The following is a 14,176-nucleotide window of genomic DNA, read 5'->3' as shown; positions in this document are numbered from 1 at the left end:
CTCTAGAAGGGTGGAGAGTTGAGAGGGAGGCAAACCCAGGTCAGGTGTGACACTGCTGCCCTGTTTTCACACAGGCAGTTTTTCTCTCATGTGACCTTGACTGTAGGTCAACTATTAGAAATTTCTAGAAGAGTTAAAAGAATTGTGTGAATTCTTTCTTGCCTGGAAGAGCTATTGCTGCAGGACGGGGCAGTGTCACCCTGGAGGACAGGCCACGCCCTGATCTGCTCTGCCGCTGACACGGGCAGTGCTTGGTGTTCACCTAAGGTCTTCACTTCTGTAGCTTTACCGTTGTGTTCTGAAATTATGGAATTTCCACTTGGTTTTTATTCGAATCTGCTGTGTCACTTTTTATAGTTTCTAGTTCTCTAGTGACGTTTTCTGACTTGGTTCTTAGTTCCTTATTTAACAAAAGCATAATTGTTCTCTGATAATTTCTGTATCTTCAGAGCTTGTGGGTGTATGCCCATTGTTTCTTTTCAGGGTCATTTACAGTGTCTTGTTTTCTCGTGTGTCTGGTTATTTTTGGCCATGTGCTAGACACCATATTTAGAGAAATTTATTAGGAAGACTACTTTGAGGCTTAAAATCTATCTTCCTCTACAGCCCTGATTTTCAACTGGTGTGCCTGGCACACTGGTGTGCTGTGAGAGGATCTTAGGTGTGCTATAAAAATTGTTAAAGATCATCGATTAAATTATTTTTGAAAGAAGTTCAGAGTGCACTAAGCATATTCTCTGTTTTGCTCTTTTTTGTGTGTGTGATCAACATAATTTCAGTGTGCTGCAGAAGTTTAACTATAGGTTCAAGTGCACCATGAGAGCAAAGAGGTTGAGGAGCGCGGCCCTATAGCATATATTACTTTGTTTCAGTTGGGAGCCTGGGAACACCGCATATTGGAAACCAGCATAATCCACTTTCAAGGCTCGATGTTCCCTGAATAATCCAGATGCTGCTGATCCAAGTGATGGCCAGGTTACTTCTACTTCACCCTACCTTGGACTTAAGCAAAGAGACTTTATCAGTTTTCGCTTTTGGAGGCTCTAGGCCAGGCGTTCTCAAACTATGGCCCGCGGGACACATGTGGCCCACTCAGGACATTTATCTGGCCCTCCGGCTGTTTTTGCCGCCGCTGCCTGTCCTGCTTAGCAGCTGACTCGTCCTGGCGCCTGCAGACCGGCCCTCCAACAGTCTGAGGGACAGTGAACGGGCCCCCTGTTTAAAAAGTTTGAGGACCCCTGCTCCAGGCTTTTTCTTTTGTCCTCGCAATCCTTGGAAACCCACTGAAAGCAGTTTAGTTTCAAAACTGTTTCTTATGATTCAGCAGATGCACTCAGGGCAAAGCAGCTTTGAATGCTGGGCTCACGCCTCCGGGGCCTTGGCTTCCCCTGGATTTTAGCCCAGCAGTTCTTCACTCTTTCACTTCTTAGGGAGATACTCTTTTCCTTAAGTTTCCTTCAGTGCCGTGCTCAGAGCTTGGCCTAAAAGACTCAGTTCCGCCATGTTTGGAAGATGGTACTACTCTGGGCTGTAAATAATGGGATTCTGAAAATGGGTGGAGACGGGTGCTCAGTCCAGAACACGGAAGCTATAAAATGGAAATAAAGGAAAATGAGCCGTGAAGAGGGTGTTGCTGCCAAGTGAGTGTGAAGCCTGAGCATTCATCTCCTGCATGTGACTTCTACACGGTGTGAAACTTTAGGGTTCTTCCCTCAAATAGCTCCCTGTGGATGCTCCCTGTGAAAATCTGTACGTTTATTGTCTGGTTTTGCTGTGTAACAGCCACAGCGCGTACAATAAGCATGCACTCTTTCACACGGGTCAAGGTTGGCAAGGGTGCAGCTGGACCCTTGGGGTGTCTCATCATGTCCAGCCCTAGCGCCTCAGCTAGGGGAACAACAACTCACCGTGGCCCATTCTTCCCATGGCCAGAGCCAGAAGCCTCCAGAGGGGTGATGGAAGCAGGAGATGGCTTTTATGGCTAAAGCTACAAACAAGTGTTCTGCCCCTTCTGCTCACATCCCACGCCCCAAACAAATCACACCCCAGGCCTGACAGTGCGGGGTGGGGAGCGAACGTGAAAAGTAACTTGACCTACTTCAGGAGGTGTCCCGACAGACTGCCAGGTGCTGTGGGGTTGTGGTGACAGCAAGCTATCAAGTATTTGGTCCCAGCTGGGGTATAAAACCATGCTCTCCAGTGCTGGACTTCAATGAGCTTGTTCCTATCAGTTTTCTTAAAGTTGTTATTGACGGTAATTTGACATTCAGAGCTTTTCTCATCACCTCCTACCTAGCAAGTATCTCAAAATGACTACATAACCATTTAATAAGGATGTTTAAGGCACCCCATGTCCTAATAGGTGTGAGAAATATACTTCCCAATACATGCTTAATAATATTGACCTTTGAATAAAAGTCATTGAATTCCTTCAATTCAGTGTTTGTTTCTGCTGTTATGTATTTCAATATGCAAGATCCCTTTTTGTTCTCTGAATATCTTTCATTTTAAAAAAATAGATTACTATTCTTGTGTCATTCCTGACCACTTCATCTTTCTCAGGATATTAATGACAGTTCTTGACATGTCTTTTCCTGTGATATAATTTGTTTACCCCACATCACTCTTTCTTTCTCTTTGTTTGATTGGGCCCCTGTCTTTTTTTTTTTTCTTTTGGGGGTGAGGCAGGACCTTGCTCTGTGGCCTGGGAATGAGGGCAGTGGTGAGTGATAAGTGTGAAGTCACTGCAGCAAACAATCTTCCTGCCTCAGGCTCCCAAGCAGGTCAGAGCATGGGCGTGAAATAGCACAGGTTAATTTTTTAATTTTTGGTAGAGAGATCTCACTATGTTGCTCAGGTTGGAAACTCCTGTCTTTTATATCAGAGATTTCGTTAAAGGGCTTGTGGTCCTTATTTTCTGTGATATTTAACATTTGTATTTTAGGAAGTGGACTGGAAGCTCTGTGCATGTGGGCGGGGCTTGGACTGTGGCTATTTCCCAGAGGGTCTTTCTCCAAGGCTGACCATGACCTAGAGAAGGCTTCTCCAGATGCTGCCTGGGTGTGAGGGCTCTGGATGCTGCTCAGATGGAGAAGGCAGGTGGGGTCCACATACAGAATGCCACTTCCTGCTTGGTTCTTCCCCTCAGCTGAGCCTGGTGTCCTCAGGTGTCCCAGGTTCCCCTCAGTCTGGGCCTGGTGACTGCGTGGCATGGAGTAGTGGGTGCTGCACGGCGGCTGCTTCTCCAACAGCCCTTCCTCTCCTTCCCACTACCAGGGAGGCCATGCCACCCACACGGGAGCCCTCTGTGGCCCAGGGCAATTCAGGCTGCAGCCCTCTTAGTTGTTGGCTTGGGATTTAGCTCTCAAGCCTGCCAAACACCTTTCCATTTCTCCATCAGGTTTCTTACCTCCAGAATTCTGTTGTTACTATTTTTTCTTTCTCTTTCTACTTGTGCTTTGGAATATTCTCCGTTGTTGTTTCAGTTGAGTGTTGGGAGAGAGTGGGGTGGGACCGATTTTCAGATGCCTGCTGTGCCTTTCCAGGTGAGATTTCCTCTGTTCCTGCCTAGAACCTGCTCACCATAAATTTGTGTCCTTCATGCCGCATTTTCAGACAGGAGTCTGGGTTTGAAGTTCCAGCACCATGACTCTCATGTCCAGGCTTCTCAGTGGCATCTTGTGCATGAGCTGCAGAAACTGTCCACCCCAATCTGAGTGGGGGCTGCAGTGCGGGAGTCAGGCCCCATGGGTGCAGTTAGAGAACCAGGACAGGTTTCTCTTTTGGGAGGAGGACAGCAAAGGAGATGCGAGCCCTGCCTGTTTCTCCTCGTTAACCCACAGAGACACTCTGCTTGGAAGCCTGCTTCCCCTTCCAGGTGTTAGCAGTTATGCCCTGAGTCCCCAGGTCTGGGCTGCCTGCCTCAGAGAAGGGGAAATGAGCAGGGATGGGACAGGTGCTACCGCAGGCTGAGGGAAGGAGTGGCTCCCAGGAGGACGGCCTGGCCGGTGTGGACTCTGGACCTACTGGGCTCTGGCCCCACATCGACTTCAGGCCACACTGGTCTCTGAGCCCACATGGACTCAGGCCTACATGGAATTCAGGCCCCACTGGTCTCTGGCCCACATGGATTCTGGCCCACATGGACTCTGACCCATGTGGACTCTGACCCACGTGGACTCTGGGCCCACCTGGACTCTGATGCACATGGACTCTGATGCACATGGACTCTGGCCCATATAGACTCTGATCAACATGGACTCTGGCCCACATGGACTCTGACCCATGTAGAACCTGACCCACATGGACTCTGACCCACATGGACTCTGACCCACATGGACTCTGATCAACATGGACTCTGGCCCACATAGACTCTGATCAACATGGACTCTGGCCCACATGGACTCTGACCCATGTAGAACCTGACCCACGTGGACTCTGACCCATGTGGACTCTGGCCCACATAGACTCTGATCAACATGGACTCTGACCCATGTAGAACCTGACCCACGTGGACTCTGGCCCACGTGGACTCAGGCCCACATGGACTCTGACCCACATGGAATCCAGTCCACGTGGACTGTGGCCCATGTGGACTCTGACCCACTGGACTCTGGCCCCATATAGACTCTGACCCACATGGACTCTGCCCACATAGACTCTGATCAACATGGACTCTGGCCCACATGGACTCTGACCCATATAGACTCTGGCCCACATGGAGTCTGACCCACGTGGACTCTGGCCCACATAGACTCTGGCCCACATGGAGTCTGACCCCCATGGACTCTGGCCCATGTGGACTCTGGCCCGCATGGACTCTGGCCCACTGGCTCCTGGCCCCACATGGACTCTGACCCATGTGGACTCCGGCCGACATAGTCTCTGGCCCCACATGGACTCTGGCCCGCATGAAGTCTGACTCTGGCCCACATGGACTCTGGCCCATGTGGACTCCACCCTACATGGCCTCTGACCCACTGGACTCTGCCCTCACATGGACTCTGACCCACGTGGACTCTGGCCCATATGGACTCTGGCCCACGTGGACTCTGGCCCATATGGAGTCTGACTATGGCCTACATGGAGTCTGACTCTGGCCCACATGGACTCTGACCCACTGGACTCTGGCCCCACATGGAGTCTGACTCTGGCCCACATGGACTCTGGCCCATGTGGACTCTGACCCACTGGACTCTGGCCCCACATGGACTCTGGCCCATGTGGACTCTGACCCACTGGACTCTGGCCTCACATGGACTCCAGCCCACATGGACTCCAGCCCACATGGACTCTGGCCTCACATGGATTCTGGCCCACATGGACTCTGGCCCATGTGGACTCTGCCCCACATGGAGTCTGACTCTGGCCCACAAGGACTCTGCCCCATGTGGACTCTGGCCCACGTGGACTCTGGCCCATGTGGACTCTGACCCACTGGACCCTGGCCCCATATGGACTCTGACCCACGTAGACTCTGGCTCACATGGACTCTGACCCACTGGCCCCTGGCCCCACATGGACTCTGACCCATGTGGACTCTGGCCCACTGGCCCCTGGCCCCACATGGACTCTGACCCACATGGACTCTGAAAAATCTGGACTCTGGCCGAGATGGACTCTAACCCATGTGGTCTCTTGGGCACATGGACTCTGGCCCACATGGACTCTGGCCCACATGGACTCTGACCCACATGGACTCTGACCCACATGGACTCTGGCCCACATGGACTCTGACCTACATGGACTCTGACCCACATGGACTCTGGCCCACATGGACTCTGACCTACATGGACTCTGACCCACATGGACTCTGGCTCAGGTGGGCTCGGGGTTGGCAAGACCCCCTGCTGGGGGAAGCTGCAATGTTAGTGGCACGTTAACTCCCTCAGGTCTCCTGAGTTGGGGCTGGGGTCCTTGCAGGGGGATGTGTTGAGGACATCAAGCAAGTTCATGGAAAGTCCATCTGTCTGTCTCAAGTCCTCTCCTCCCTCCCATCTGTCCAGTACATGGGCTTATCCTCTCCCAGTTTCTGCTCTTTCCACTGGCTTTTTTGTTTCGTTTTGTTTTATCAAATCCTCCCTTCTGTTCCACCTAGCCCCCCAAACTGACTCCACTGTCCTGACAGCAGGTGTGCAGAGCTGTCCCTCTCTCCACACGTGTGTCCTGAGACCGGGGACCCTTCCCTGACAGAAGCAGAGTGAGGCCGCTGGGCCACTGGGCAGGGCCCACTCCACAGTCTCTCCCTCTCATCCGACCTGAGACAGTCCAGCCTCAGGTTGATGGATGGAAGAGGATGCTGAAGATTTGCGGGGTTGGTCGGCAAACCCTTGGTATAATCAACGTATCTGCCTGTCTGGATGAGTGGCTCTCAGCTGCATGAAGTGAACCACCCCACAAACATATTGGAACCACATCTTTCCTGGTTCCCGTGGAAACTGGTCCTCAGGTGCAAGCTTCTGCCATAAAATATCACCATCACTGAGGAGGCACATTGTATCCCTCGGGTTTATTAGCTCAGAAAGAGCTTCAGAACAGCCATTCCAAGGGACCTACTTCCTGAGCTTCGAGAGGGCAGTGCCCTTTCACTCTAGAAGAATTTAGTTTTAAAACATAGGGAGAAAATTTCGTTTATTTAAGTGATCATAAAACTTCTGATTAAAATAGGCTTGCAGGATCATTTTGAATTGGTAAATTGTCAAACTGACAAATATATTTTACGAGTGTAATAGAGCTGGGTAGATTTCTGTGCAGACTAGTAAACTTTTCTCACAAGCAGTGTCCCAGGACAGCCAGTCCGACCCTGCCCATGGCTGTGGAGTGCTCACTCTGTGTCAGGCAGTGTGCCACCTGCTTCTCGTGGGCAGCTCCTCACGATCCCTCTGCAGCCCGAGAGGTCATCACTCCGTTTCACAGGCAGGAAGTGGAAAGGCAGAAAGGTGGCCAGGCGTCTTGGTCACACAGTGAACCATCAGGCTGAGATCTGAGCTGATTTCAAGTTGCATGTTTTTTAATTCTTTCATATCCTCTGACTTTTTGTCCCAGTAATCCCACTGTATGAAGTGTAACCCAAGGAAATAATTCTTTGGGAAAAAACTGGACATACATGGATGTTTATTGCAGTGACTATCTGGAAACCACTTACATTTCTCACAGTGGGCAGATGGCTGGGAACCACAGTCAGCCAGCCAGTCACTCGGCGGTTTCATGAGAGTAGGGAAAGATGCTTATAATTATATAATTTTTTATATAATTTATTTTTTGTTGCAGTTGCCATTGTTGTTTGGTGGGCCAGGGCTGAATTAAAACCCGCCAGCTCTGGTATATGTGGCTGGCACCCTAGCTCCTTGAACTACAGGTGCCAAGCCCATAATTACATAACTTTTAAAAGACTGAGGGTACAATGTTGTTTACCCCCAAGATTTCCGCTATAAAAATATGTGGATTCATGAAAAGAAGGACCTCAAGTTACAAAAAACAGTTACCAGACATGGCATAAGATATATATTTTTTTCAAAATTTGAAGAATTTCTTATTGAATTGGACACAAAGAATTATTAGTATTTCTGCCTCAAAACAATAGCAATTCATAAAAATAGCAGTGAAGTAGAATAAGCTCTTGACAATAACTACTGCACAGAATTGCTTCTCTGGAGACAGGAGGAGCCCCAGGCTTTGCGATCCATGATCACATGTTTGTGTGTGTGTGTCCCCCTCACAGAACCTGGCTCCTCTGGGGAGGAGGACCCCTGCAAGGTGCGACAGGAGGATGGGCAGAGCAGAGGGTTAGGATGGACTCTGAAGGTGGAAAGGGACATCAGGGCCCGATTCTGGAGCATTCTGAAGGTCAAGCTGTGGCATGGGCCAAAGTGATATCAGATCCACTGTACCCTAAACCACGGCAGACCAATGACCTTGGCGATTCTCAGTAAAGCTGATAACCAGGAAGGCTTCCTGGGATTCTTCCTCAATGCTTGCCTGGAACCAAAGTCTACCAGGTTGCTAATGGTTTGCCCTTAGTCATGTTGGGTCAAATGATAGCCCTGGTCTGAAGTGTCGAAGGCAACCCTCATATGAATCCCACAGGGTAACGGGCCTCCTGCAGACACACAAGAGTGCAGCCCGCTGGAATCCAGCTTCATCAGAAACACCAGGGTAGCTGGCAGCCCACGCAGTGCTGGAAGCGGTGCCCTGGGCAGTGGGAGACCGCCTGGCAGCGGTTGTCAAGTTCCCACATTTCCTTCTCATCTGGGATCATTCCGTTCTACCATTTACTCAAGACATGTAGAGAAATTCCATTTATTTTCCTCTAAGGAACAAGAACTAAGTCTCATCCTTCTGCCCAAGTTGTGTCTCCTTTTTGTCATAGATGACTTGGTGCTGCTGGGAGGGTAGACAAATCACAGCTCAGATAAGTTAGCAGGACTTTAAACCATTCAACATTTTAATTTAGACCTCAGATTTATTAAATATTTTCCTGAGATATTTTTCTCCCATTGCCTTAACCTCTCAAATTGTATTTTATAGAGGAGGCCATAATTTTTGCAGTTTTCATTTTTCTATTTTTTTTTTTTATAGAGATGAGGTCTGGTTATGTTGCCCAGGCTGGTCTGGAAGTCCTGACCTCAGGTGATTCTTCTGCCTCGGCCTCCCAAAGTGCTGGGATTTCAGGTGTGAGCCTTCACATCCAGCCAATTTTTATAGTTTTTGACTCACAAAGAAATGAAATTGTTGAGTCAACTTGAAGGTTTGTGTTAGAGTGAGTCAGAGTCCAGGTCTGGGCTGCACAAAACAGCTCAGTGTGACCTTGCAGAACTTTCTCAGCCTTGATTTCCCTGTCTGTGAAATGAGGCTGACTGCATTCACTCCAGGGACAGCTGGAGGGTCACTGGAAGCCTCATCTGTGCTGGGTTTGCACAGATAAACTCTACACTAATTTAAAGATTAACTGATGTTACTGTCACATAAAATAAAAGGTCAGGCTTTTCTGTAGCTTCTTTTATCCACTGCAAGGACTCTAAAAATGGGCAGCGAATTTTTCAAAGCTCAGAAGATTTTTTGTGTTTCTTACGTCTGAATTTAAGGTATGACTTCTAGCTTCAGGAGAGAATTGGGTGCATGTCATGAAGATACATTTTACTGAAATTGAGTATGGAACTTTTTTGTTTCAAAACTGTATTTTGAATACGCTGTGGCCACTAGTCAAAGGGCTCCTATGTAACCTCTTGTTGACATGAGAGTCTGTGGTTAAACCCACATCTTTACCACACCCCAGCTCGGTCTCTTCCACAGTGCATCTCCCAGAATCCTCTTCTCCACTTGATTTTGGACTTGGGTCAGCCGGTGTGAGCCCACAGGTCAGATCTTCAGAAAGGAGCAAAGTAGAGGCTATTACTGTCGTAGTTGCAGGCAGGCGGCACATGGACAGCTCACAGCTGCTGCTGGGAAGTACCTGCTAACTGCCGCCTTTGGCATTGTAAGTGGTTGCTGTAGTGGGTGGTGGCTTTTATTTTTTTGAGACAGTCTCACTCGGCTGCCCAGGCTAGTCTCACTGCTGCTGCCATGGTGTCGGCCTCACTTGCACCAACCTCACACTCCTGGCCTCAAGCGATCCTCCTGCCTGAGCCTCCCAAATGGCTGGGATTACATTCCTGAGCTACCATGCCACCTGGTGGTGGCTTTTTGAGCGACATTTGCTTAAGTGCAGGCTGAGAGGACCAGGAGGCCTCCAGAAAAGCTCTCAACAGCCACCAGCATAGTGCTGGAGACTGCGATAGTACTGACACAGCCTCTCCATGCCAGCCCATCTTGACCTAAATCATTTATTCTTTTTACATTTTGTGGAAGTCACACAATGCAGTCAACCAATCCCCTACGAGTGACACTCAGCTTCTCATTCCTCACCTTCCTCTTGTGACACAAGCAGCCACCCTTGTACACTCTGCCCGCCCATGTGAGCATGTCGATGGCATAAATTCCTGTAAGCAAACTGCTGTATTCCAAAATAGTAGCACCAGTTCCAACAACAGCATAGCATATGGTTTGTCTTTGTACACAGCATCTGTGTGACTGGGTGTGATTAAAAAATCTGATTCGCTTTCTCTGTCAGAAACCTCCTGACTTTTTCTAAGAAAGATGTTATTTATGCCCAAGGCAGTAATAATAATAGCACAAACACTGAACTCTCCTGCCTTTCTAGAAGACCAAATTAAACATATTAGGAAAATAATCTTCGCACTTTGTATTTTTTTTTCTTATTGTAAGTTGCTTATTGTAAGATACTTTACAAAGATCTTGCTGTCTTCAGTAATTCAAACAATGGAGCAACAACTTCTTCAAAGAGAGCGGTAAGCTAAAAACAAAATCAGCTGGGTGAATTTTCCTCCTTTACCTCTTGTCTGAGGACAGAACTTGATTTTCATTAATCCAGAGCTGTAGCACCGGAGATAATTTCAATCAACTCTTTTGTGATGACAGCCTGGTGGGTGCAGCTGAATGTCAAAGTCAATTTCTCGATCATCTGAGAAGCGTTCTTGCTGGCGTTGTCCATGGCCGTCATCCTCGCACTCTGCTCACTGGAGGTGGACAGAGAGAGTAGCAGATGGTGTTGGCTGGGTTGTACTCCTGGGAATTCTGCAGCACATCAGCATCGATATCATCATAGATACTCATGCTCTCAGCACTCGCAATAGGACTAAGGGAGAAGATGGGCTTCTCTGCTGTCTTACAGGAGATGACAGACCTGAACCGATTAAAGATGATAGAGCCTTCATCAAACTCATATCCAGAATTTAATAACTCAATGACTGATGCTTGCCCCAAAGTTAGGGGCTTTCTTCCCACTTTTTAAAATGTCACCACAAATTGGTCAGAATGAGTCCTATGAAATATGCCCCTGATTTTATCACCAGTTCCAACAATCATGACTTCTCTCCCAGCCGCTGTGAGTGCGGCCACCTCATTTTTCACCTGCTTGGCAACTGAGGAATGGATCGCACCACAAAGTCCTCCATCTGACGACACACTAATAAGGAGGTGCTTCTTGTCTTCAGGCACCTTAATATCAGCTTTTTCATACAGAGCCAAAGATCCTACTTCGTATACTAGGGCCAGTTTCAGCTCCCTCTCAGCTCGGGCATATTTTGCTGCCGCCACCATTTTCATAGACTTGGTAATTTTCTGGATGTTTTTGATGGACTTTAGTCACCTGGTAGTGTCTTTCAAAGTTGCCATATTTTGAACTTGGACCCATTGTGGCTGCATGGCCCAGGCTGAGAGCCCCACGACGCCAGTCCTCGAGAACATGGTGCCAGCAGCTGGGCTGAAGGTCGGGCACCCACACTTTGTATTTTAAAAATATATGTTATTTAAGGATAGTTGATTGAACTTTTGGCAAAGTGCATCAGAAAAGTTCCCATTACCACATTCTGTGAGTTCACTGGGACACCAAGGGCTCAGGAGGAGAGATTTTCTTATTTCATGCTTTCTTATTTCTGCAACCAGGATGAGGTGGGAGGACAGTGTTTATCTCTGGGGCAGATATACTTGAGTGGGGAGCAAGAGATGCCTGAAGGATAAAATTTCAAGTTCACAAGACGTTTTTTGTTTTTTTGTTTTTTTTGTTTTTTGTAGAGACAGAGTCTCACTTTTTCGCCCTCGGTAGAGTGCAGCGGAGTCGCTCCAGCAACCTCCAACTCCTGGGCTTAAGCGATTCTCTTGCCTCAGCCTCCCAAGTAGCTGGGACTACAGGCGCCCGCCACAACGCCCGGCTATTTTTTGTTGCAGTTTGGCCGGGGCTGGGTTTGAACCCGCCACCCTCAGTATATGGGGCCAGCGCCTTACTCACTGAGCCACAAGCACCTCCCTGTGTTGTTCTTTCTTGCAAGTACTATCAGCACATACATCTTCCATAGTAAAATTCGTCTCCTTTTTTCCTTTTGCAACTATTTTTAGTCTTCATAGTATTTTTTATTTTCCTTTTGTCTTTTTTTTTAATAAAAAGGCTAACTAATGACACGTGCCCCTGAATAGTAATACACAGCTCAGCACTAGGATCTATTTCCAGTCCGTGAGGCTGGGGTTCCAAAACCTTTGTTTATTTCAGATTCCGACTGTGAGACTGAATTGCAAGTTTGAGAGTGAAAAGACTTTTATTCTGTGTCAACAGCACCTCTTACCTTGATAAAACACTTATCAGGTTGTATTTTTGGACTGGCATATTATTCTCAAAATAAGAAGCTGCTGACACTCATTCCTGGAACTTACAGATAGTAATTTGTAGATTTCTGGAACAATTTGTAATTTGTGCCAAAAAGGTCAAAAAATTGTAGTTTTCATTCAGGTAAAATACGTTTTAAACGTATTTTATTCAACTTTCTAAATCTTTTCACCTTGTTGGAAGTACAATACGGAGACTGTGAGCTGGTAAAATGCTGGGACTTATGCTGAAGGCAGAATACACTGTGGTCCCCTCAAAGCACAGGGACACCAGCTCCCATCCGTCTGGATGGACAGACCACACTGCTTGCAAAGTCTCTGGGCCCAGGAGAAGAGCAGACAGAAGGCCTCAGATTCCACCATGCAGGATAGAATCGTCTTTTCTATCCTAGGTCAGGCCATCTCCAAGGGCTGATCATGTTCCTTCCTCACCAAATTCCCCGAGGAAAGGGTTGTGAGGGCTTCCACCAAGGGCAGGCAGAGCTTGGAGCAGACCTAGCAGGGAGGAGCAGTTCAGTCCCCCCAGGCTGGTCCTCCTCAGGCACAGGCCCTCTCTGTGCCTCTGAGCTGCTGCTCTGGGTCCTGGCAGCAGAGAGTCAGAGGGCTGGGATTTCTAAGACGGGGCAAGTCTGAGGCTGACAACTTCTAACCTGCTCCCTGGGGTGCCCCACGCAGCCCGTGGGGTACAGGGAAAGAGGTCAGGGTAATAAGCTGGGTTCCTCAGAGTCAGGATGGTGGCCTGGCATGGGGCCACACCAAGTGGAGGAGGGGACCCCCATGCCCACGGCATCTGCCCCACAGCCAGCCCCCTTTATGCTTGTCATTGCACTGATCTGTTCACAGTCAGGTCCACCTCATGCAGCCTATAGCCGGGTCACAGATAAGACCATCCACAGAAAATTGTTATTCACAGAGCTGGGTTCTGGCTTAGTTTTCTGTTCCTATAACAGAATATGTGGAACTGTGTAATTTGTAAAGACAGGAAATCTCCTGTAGTTCTGGAAGGCGGGACTAAGAGCTACATATGGGCGGCTCTGGTGAGCACCTCATCCTACAGTACAGCCACTGTCCTATAGTACAGCTACCACGGGGACAGGGGACTGGGTGCTGTCCGCTCAGGCCCTTCATGGGGGCCCCACCCTGACTATTCTCTAATCCTGATTACCTTCAAATGTCACCAACAACGAAGTTTCTGGCACATGAAACTTGGGGGACATATTTAAACCATCACAAGTACTAATTTTTCAAAACCTTCCAAAATATATTAATTGGCTTTCCTTTTGTTTCCTGCCCCTCCCCTAATTACACCCTTTATTTTAAGAAATATCTCACATAATTAGCAGAGGTCGCTCCATGCTCTCCCACTGCTGGGCTTTTGTTCATGAGGTTCATTCCTGTAAAATGTTCCCCTGACACTTGGGCTTATTAAAAATATATTCTTGTGGTGGTGCCTGTAGCTCAGTGGGTAGGGAGCTAGCCACGTACACCGAGGCTGGCAGGTTCCAATCCGGCCTGGGCCAGCTAAACAACAATGACTACTATAACAAAAAAATAGCTGGGTGTTATAGCAGGCGCCGATAATCCCAGCTACTTGGGAGGCTGAGGCAAGAGAATCACTTAAGCCAAAGAGTTTGAGGCAAGAGAATTCCTTAAGCCCAAGAGTTTGCTGTGAGCTGTGATGTCACAGCACTCTACCCAGGGCGACAGCTTGAGACTCTGTCTCAAAAAAAAAAATGTATTCTTTCTTCATCAAAATCTTTACTGCACCTTCCCATTTGGTGGTTTTTCCCTTCCATGTGTTTATGAATTATTTTATTGTCTATGCCATATGGGAGTCACCCTCAGTGCCTGTCTTTGCCTGCCCAGCACACAGCTGCTGTGAAGGGCTGAGTGAATGCTTTCTGCTCCCCACCCTGCTGTGCGGGGTGTGGAGGGCATGCCCCCTGCCCTGGTAAAGTGC

General features: G+C 48.3%; 1 pseudogene across 1 annotated transcript; it reads right to left on the bottom strand.

The window, feature by feature from the left end:
* Positions 1–10,367: 10,367 nt before the first annotated feature.
* On the bottom strand, positions 10,368–11,328 carry LOC100942338 (annotated as a pseudogene). Its single transcript, XR_002775436.1, has one exon. The product of XR_002775436.1 is annotated as an ATP synthase subunit gamma, mitochondrial-like (transcript).
* Positions 11,329–14,176: the final 2,848 nt, after the last annotated feature.

The sequence above is a fragment of the Otolemur garnettii genome, unplaced genomic scaffold, assembly GCF_000181295.1.
Source record: "Otolemur garnettii isolate 467f Iridium unplaced genomic scaffold, OtoGar3 scaffold00138, whole genome shotgun sequence".
Taxonomy (NCBI): Eukaryota; Metazoa; Chordata; class Mammalia; order Primates; family Galagidae; genus Otolemur; species Otolemur garnettii.
The sequence above is the reverse complement of the archived record's forward strand: the minus strand, read 5'-3'. Positions and strand labels throughout refer to the sequence as shown.